This window comes from Electrophorus electricus, chromosome 3, assembly GCF_013358815.1.
Source record: "Electrophorus electricus isolate fEleEle1 chromosome 3, fEleEle1.pri, whole genome shotgun sequence".
NCBI lineage: Eukaryota > Metazoa > Chordata > Actinopteri > Gymnotiformes > Gymnotidae > Electrophorus > Electrophorus electricus.
The window spans coordinates 6,228,347-6,236,333 of record NC_049537.1 but is presented as its reverse complement, the minus strand read 5'-3'; positions in this window follow the sequence as shown (position 1 = coordinate 6,236,333).

The window sequence follows — 7,987 nt, the reverse complement described above, 5'->3', positions numbered from 1 at the left end:
TGTTCACTCTTTTTGTTAGTAATTTCCATCTTCAAGGGCTTCTGGGGAAGCCCCACTAGACTAATAGATTTACTTCCTGAGGATGCTGTATATTTTATAAAATGCTTAATTATTGGGTATCTCAAAAGGTGATTCAACATCATCCACTATAAACTAGTACTGTAATGTATAAAACTTACAGTTAGTGTGGGACCTATTTTTGTATAAACCTTGCTCCTCTACCACAATTCGTTATTCTTATTAAAAAAGTTAGGGAACCTATCTAATCTCCTCACTACCTGTGAACCTGACTCACTCTTTCCTCTTAAGAATCAGCTTTATTTTGGGGTGCTTGCGGTTATATCAGCAATATTAGAAAACCATAACTCAAGTTTAAGTGGCTAAAATCCTGTCGCACACTGTGGGTTTTAAGAACATTTTCATAACACTAAAGAGAAATTAATATTGGACAACCTTTTAGGTAATTTCTAGGAGAATATAATATGTATGCTTTCTTTTACTCAGAGAGGTATACATCTTGCTTTTACCAGTGACACACTGTAGCATGACTTCCCACACAGTTCTTTCCTTTTGAAGAATCCTTCTGACGCACGCTGCAGCATATTAACTTTACTTCTTCATAAGTACCATGGTTAGCTAGCTGGACTACTGATTTTTGCTTCACTGAACAGCTGAGTATATAAGCATACAGTAATATGTTAAAGAATCTGTTCAATAATTATTGAACAACCAAACAGTACTATTCATTAGTGCATAAGTTGTATTATTATAAATTAAATGAATGTTCTAAATATCCCTGCATGAATATTTAGATGTTAAGCACCAATTAATCTAAATAAACTTTTAAATAATTTCTTACATGATCTTTTAGAAGCATCTCAGTGTTTTATTTTGCTACAGGTTTAATAAAAAAAAATTATTCTACTACAAATTATTTTAAGATACTCTACTTATTACATATTTTCACCTTTAATACAATAATTTATCAATTAATTTCACCAGTTGAACACATTATCCTGCATTACTCTTTGAAACAGTGTGCTAGTGGTAAAAATAGACAAACAAATGAGCGAAACACTTTCTAGGTATGTAGTCTTTCTTTACTGACTGCTGTTCTTAGCAGTTACTTAGCTTGATGGCAAGAAAGCCCTCATGCTGACATGCAGGTATATTAGGGACCCACTAGGGTAGTGAGGTGTTTTTTTTTCTATCTATGCATAGTCTGACTCTATGCACTCAGACACTAACTGACTGATAGGAACTCAGTTTGTTCTCTGCACCATTGTGCCATATTCCCAGTGGCTAATTTCATGAATGACCTGTTAAAAAAAAGAGAAGGATGATGTGTGAATAAATAAACAATATTCAAAATTACAGTATAAATGTGTATTAAAATGATGCAACTTAACACTTGCATGTTTGCCAAAATCAGGTCACTCATGAAGGCAACAAAGATTGACACATTTTGTACAGGTAGATAACTCTAGCACAGTCAGACAGCTGACTTAAGAGTACAATAGTGGTGCCTACAGTGATGGATTACAGCTTACAAATTAGTTCAAAATTAATGGCAGTTTAAACAGCAAAGCTATAGAGATGTGTACCTGATAATAATGCATGTGTTTCGGCCTGAGGCTATATATGTAAATAGTTTGAATGTTGCAACTGATGTAACAGAGATGGTAAGTGATGGTAAGCTCATGGTAAGTGAGACATTAAATATTCGCAGCTCAAATCATCTCTGTTGTTTTCACAACATATTAAGAAATATGCAAAAATGGCATGTCTTCTTGCTGCGTGTGCTCTTTATAATAGTGTAGGTTATGTGGTGTACTGACGTCAATTAACTAACAGAAAAAAAGAAACTAGCACATGCTTTGAACTCTAGCTATGGTGCCTTCTTCAAAGAGAAAGGTCCAGGTAAGATCACTTTTGGACTTCTACAGCATGCTCTGTATCAGAGTATCCCATGCTCTTAACTCAGGTGGTGCTGGAACCCAAATCCATACACATGCAGAGCTTTAATCAAAAGCGGCATCAGGACAGGGCTAGGCTTCTACATCCAGTGCAGAGACTAAAGTACTAGAGTAATCTATCCCCTACTTTAAATATCTTCAATCTCATGAAGGAACAAACATTATAAAAACTCTGACTACTTTATTTTATTTAGTTTTTCTGCAGCAGAATCCGGTAGAGGCAGATGGACAGATGGGACAATCTCAAACCACATTGAGACTGAAAGCACTGTTCATGTATAAATGGTGTCCTATATCACTTCACACTCACAATAACTATAATTTATCTTTTAACTATTACCTTTTTTTTCTGACCTACTGTAAAGCTTTAACTTCACGTGGTTCACCTGTAAAAACCTTTAACTACTGAGAGAGGCAAAAATCCACTGAAGATAAATAATTTTTCATCTTTCTAAATCAGATAACATATACAACAAACATTCAGTGGGCGTACACATTCAGCTTAAGTGATTTTCTGTAACTTAAAAAATTGCACATTTTGCATGGTGTGAAGGTGAACATGTTGGCAAACACGTGAGCCACATGTCACTTGGCCTCATGCGCCTGTTCAGTTTCCTCAGGAAGCAGTGCCAAGTACTTAACCCCTGCTAGGAGACCTTGTAACGAAAAGGTGACTTACTGCATGTCTCGGTGGTCAGTGTTTCTGTAATTATGAGACATGACAAGGAAGTGTGATGCTAAGGCAAGTCTCTGTCATAAACGTATTTATTGAAAACAAAATCGGAACAACACACAAAGATCAAGGACAAACCACACGAGACCAAACTGACTTAGCAAACAGAGAACCTGGAAACAATTATGATAAGTACAACATAGGATCAAACACAAACAAAGCACAACACCAAAACTGGGCTCTAAATACACATACTAACAAGGACAATAAGTAGGTACAGGTGAGACACACAAACAGCTAACAAAGTAGGGATGTGGCGATGGAGACACACACACACGTCACTCAAACACAGGGAAGAGTCTAGAAGAAGGGGGCCGTGCCGTGACAAATACATTATTTGATGGTTTACTTTGTGAATTTAATTTTTTTTTTAAATATATGCTCATTTTAAATGCAATAATTGTGACATACTCAAAAAAAAGTTGGGACATTTGAGTGTAACATCAGCTTTTCTGTTAATAAGAAATATTAAGTGTTTGGGCATTTGAGTTCATTAGGTTTAGCAGGTGGAATTTTCGTTCTTTCTTTCATTATGCAGATCTTGCAATTGTATGGGGCCTTCATTGCCATATTTTGCGCTTCATAATGCATTGCATTCTCAACTGGAAACAGATCAGGACTGCAGGCAGGCCAGAGTAGCACCTATACTCTTTACTTATGCAACCATGCATTTGACAGAATGCAGTTTGCATTGTTATATTGGAAAATGCAGTGATGTCCCAGGAAAACATGGCATCTGGGCTTGATGTAAAAATTTGTACATATCTGCAGTTGCACAACTGTTTAGGGAGCACCCATTTCTCTCTCATTTTCAGATCCTTTGGAAATGCATGAGGGCTCATATTTTCTCCTTTTACAATCAAAAACAGACCATGTCTCTATCATTGTTTTTAAATAGTGAAATGTTGCTAGCAAAATAACTAGCAAACTGTGATACTAGGTTTCTTCTCTGATACCCTTCATTTCATCCTAGCATTTTGTTAACGATATGGAAAAACCTCACCCTGAAAGATGACACGATTGGTTCCCTAGGTTTGTGATGCATAAAACCGTAGCTGTCAAAATCTGTATTTTTGCATAAACATTGCATACACTGCAGCTCTAATGCCGAGTGGATACATGCTCAGCCATGGCTCTGACTGCATATTTTATTGATGATTTGTCTTCTAGCATTCAAAAACACCACATGGACACGTTAACAAGGTTAAAACATGATTTTCACTGGAGGGGGTCTTCAACATTTTCATGTTATAGTCATTTTGTTTAGCTAGTTAAAATGAATGAGAAGAGTGGCATTAGGTTGAAGTGTGACATCTTAGAACAGGCCAGACGCTTGCGGATAGCCGAGTTGTATTTGTAGCGAAACAAGCGAGGGTAATAGCCAGCTATACACACCAGCGAATTACTCAGTACACGCGATAGAACAGCGATAATACTTCGCAGGGAATGAACGGAACCGGAGAGAATGAAACAGCGTAGCAAAGATGAGACACAGGTGACACAAGGTAAACTAGTCATGAGGATCTGGTGAGGTTGTGCCCGGGAAGACGGGAGTTGCAGTCACGGACTGAGGCCGGTTGCATGACAAAACGGATCTGAATGCGTATGCAGGAAAATAGGCAATGTCCACTGGACACACAATTTTGAATTGGAATATGTAGCTGCGCTTGATGTAGTTTTATGGTAAACAACCCCAATGCATACTTATTTTTGTTGTCCAACACATCAACCCTGGGCGTACACAAAATCAGTGATGTAAGGATAGGGATCAATTGACTTATAGCCTTAGTCCAATTAGCGTTCAAATTTTTACACCTATTTTATATATATATATATATATATATATATATATATATATATATATATATATATATATATATATATATATATATATATATATATATTAGTAATTAATTACTAATTACTGCTTTAACTACATTATTTAGTGAAACATCTCCCTTTCTAGTGGTCTCTTCCTTTGAGGTGGTCTCTGGTCTCAGCTCTACAATGGAATGAACTAGGCTGGGTCTTGGCCAGGCCAGCTTCTTGCAAATCACACAGATGATGGATGACTGAACTTGAAGGCCGTTGTTACAGTAAACAGAGTAGCCACCTGCATTTTTAGGCTACATAATAATAACTGCCATAAAGTATTCCCATAACCAGGTAAAAGAAATATATTTTCCGTTTTACTGCGAAACTACCGTGTTTAGCTTTCTTAGTTGTACATGGGGAGGTGGGGTAATGTAATTATTGCCCTCTTTCCTCGATGATTTTATTCCCGCTGATTTTTAAACCGCTATGTCATTAATTTTTACGGACTGCGCGTTCCCGAGGAGGGGGAACCACATCGGCCCCTTTCACCTATTATAATACGTCCCGTAGAAATAACCTCGGGTTATTTTAATTCCTTGCGAATTGCCAGGTCAGTAAATATTCCATTTAATCCTGTGGTCAAAGAGGTTTTCGCGATTTTCTCAACCATTGCAACGATCGTGGAAGTATTTAGCGTAGTTGCGTTATATTTTGGCATTTACTTGCCAAAGGCCTTTTCATCTTTTCGGTTTAGATAAAATCTACTATATATGTAGCATGCTTATATTAAAACACAAGTTACTGAAGCGGTTTTATTTAAATATTAAAATTTAGAAGATGTAACTAGTATTAATGTAAACTTATATTTCATGCCGCAGTGTTTTGTAGTTTGTAGACTTGCGGAAACTACTTATTACGCGTGGATCTATCTTCTGTAACAATAATGGATAAACCTAGTACCCACGTCCATATCTATAATTTATAGGCCATCGAGATTTCTTATCCCGTGATTCGGTCATAAACATTACAGATGTCTTGTGGTAAAATTACGGTCATATGTCCGGTAAACTAATAGTACTTTTAACTGAGAAACTCCGGGATGAATGTTATGAGCGCGTTTTCTACCAGGACGTGGTGCTCTCAGGTGAGTTTAATTGCTATGGCTACGACCTGGCATACAGCGCAACGGCACGCAGGTGGATAAGGAGCCTGAGCCGACAGCTTGCAAACGGTTAAATAAGAGTATCGGTTCCAGAGCCTAGTTAGGCATCTGATTGGTTAGCTTATTCTTATAGACCAAAAGATATGAACTCTGAATGTGGTTTTGAGAGCAACCCTAATAAAAGAGGAACGGTTATTATGGTGAGGTGAGTTGGCTTGGTAAGATAAGCAGCTAGCCGAACGCTATTTAGGGAACTGGATAGCTAACCAACTAACCGAAATGTGAACTTGGGAATTCGTAGTTTCTTTATTTTGTGTGTGTGTGTGTTTTTTTAAACCAGGTATCTAGATAAAGTTAAAACATGACAACGGGATTGCTTGCGGCCTTCAGTGTCTTGGACAGCTACTCCAAGAAGGTGTTGGATAGGCATGCAAAAAATAACGCGTTAGAAATTGTATTTATTGTATTCTATTTTATTAAATACTGTGTTGCGCAAGGACATGGAGTGAATGTATTTAGGTATAGTTCTAGTACCCAACAGGTCTAGGAACCAGGCCAATGTGTTATGTATAGGGTGCCAGTGTCGTCGTCCCTGGCAACAAGCTTGAATGATGTCTCCTGCATTGGATCAGTTGAGGTTATTAGTAGAAGAATCAGCAAAAGACCTTTCACAAACTGAAAATATGGCCGGGTGGACACGTGCAGCTAATATTGCTTTCTCAACAAGAACCTTCACTTGCCAAGGTAAAATATACTCATAGCTAAGGTTTAACACACTAAGGCAATATTCAAATTATTACAATATAATGTCAGAATTGATATGGCATTATGAAGTTTGAAATTTGTTTCATGCAATTTTCATTTATTAGTCACTTGTCCCACACTGTAAAATCTGATCTGTTACTGGTTAGTTCATTTGTGTATGAAATGCATTTACTTGGGTAGCTCTGGTAATTGTATATGTTATTTTTTTTTCTCTAGACAAAGAAGAGGAGGGAATGGGCATCATGATCACACCTCTGCAGAAGCCACAGATTTTGCAGTCCAACCTACAGTCACCACACAGAGTGAGGTGGTCAAGAGAGGTACAATATTACCTGCCGGGAGACTAAATAATGCAGTCTCTGCTCGGTATGCTTTATACAGATGTAGTCTTTGACCCTTTGCAAAATGCAGATTTGATTATTTGCACAGTCCGCAGCAAGTGTATTAGCAAATGTGTTCTTATTTTTAATTAAACAGATGTTTTTAAATCTTTAACAGTCTACCCAAGTTTCATGTTCAGCATGTTTGCCTTATATTAACAGAAGGCATCTATTATAAAATACTTTTTTGTTATTGGAGAGAACATAAATAGTGATTCCATTTAATGCCCACCTTTTTTTCTGCCTAATAAATGTCTTTGCATTTTATTTTTAGCTTTTGTGGGCTGTTCTCCCAACTAATGAGCCATTGTACACAATCATTTACATACAGATGCATATGAGTAGCAAATAAATATTAATTTTCAGTCATACTCATTGTGTGCTCCAACAATTTATATGGCACATGGAAGTACCATTATGAGTATATTTTTACACTGTGGTATATATCACATTTTGTACATTGATGGAAACATAGTAGCTATCAACATGCACTGGCTGAAAGAATTGTTTACTTTTCAATTGGAGAAGGTTCCCTGTTTATAAACACTAACCGAGGACACCAGCAAGGCACTTGTAGGCAGTAGCCTTGGATATACGGACAGCTCTCACTGGTGTACTAGTTTTTTAAATAATGGTATGACACAGCATTGTGAGGTGAGGAAATTTGGTCTAATCAGTTTGCTTCAATTCTAAAACGTAAGATCACGTGTTTGTGTCTCTGCGTGTGTTTGTATGTATGTATGTATGTATGTATGTATGTATGTCTGTGTCTCTTAAAATTGAATGGACTATTTAAATTACCTGAATTATAGTATATAGTATATAGTATACAATATAATATATAATTATATTGGAATTATAGTTACGCAGCAAGTTCCCCAAGGGAATATCATGGTGTCAGTTTACCTCATAAGTATCTCAACACTTCATTAATACACTTAATTAAGAAGTGTCAAAAGAGGAATCAGTATATTTTTTTATATCAGAGTTCATATCATTCTTTTCCACAGGACTGGAAAGAATTTTGTAATAGAGTTCACCCATGAACAATCATCTCAGTCTGAAGAAGATTTGCACTTTCAACATGTTCCTCTTAGCTTTGATGTGCTGGAGAGGAAGGATGTGAAAATGCTCACCCCTCACTCTGTGAATACTT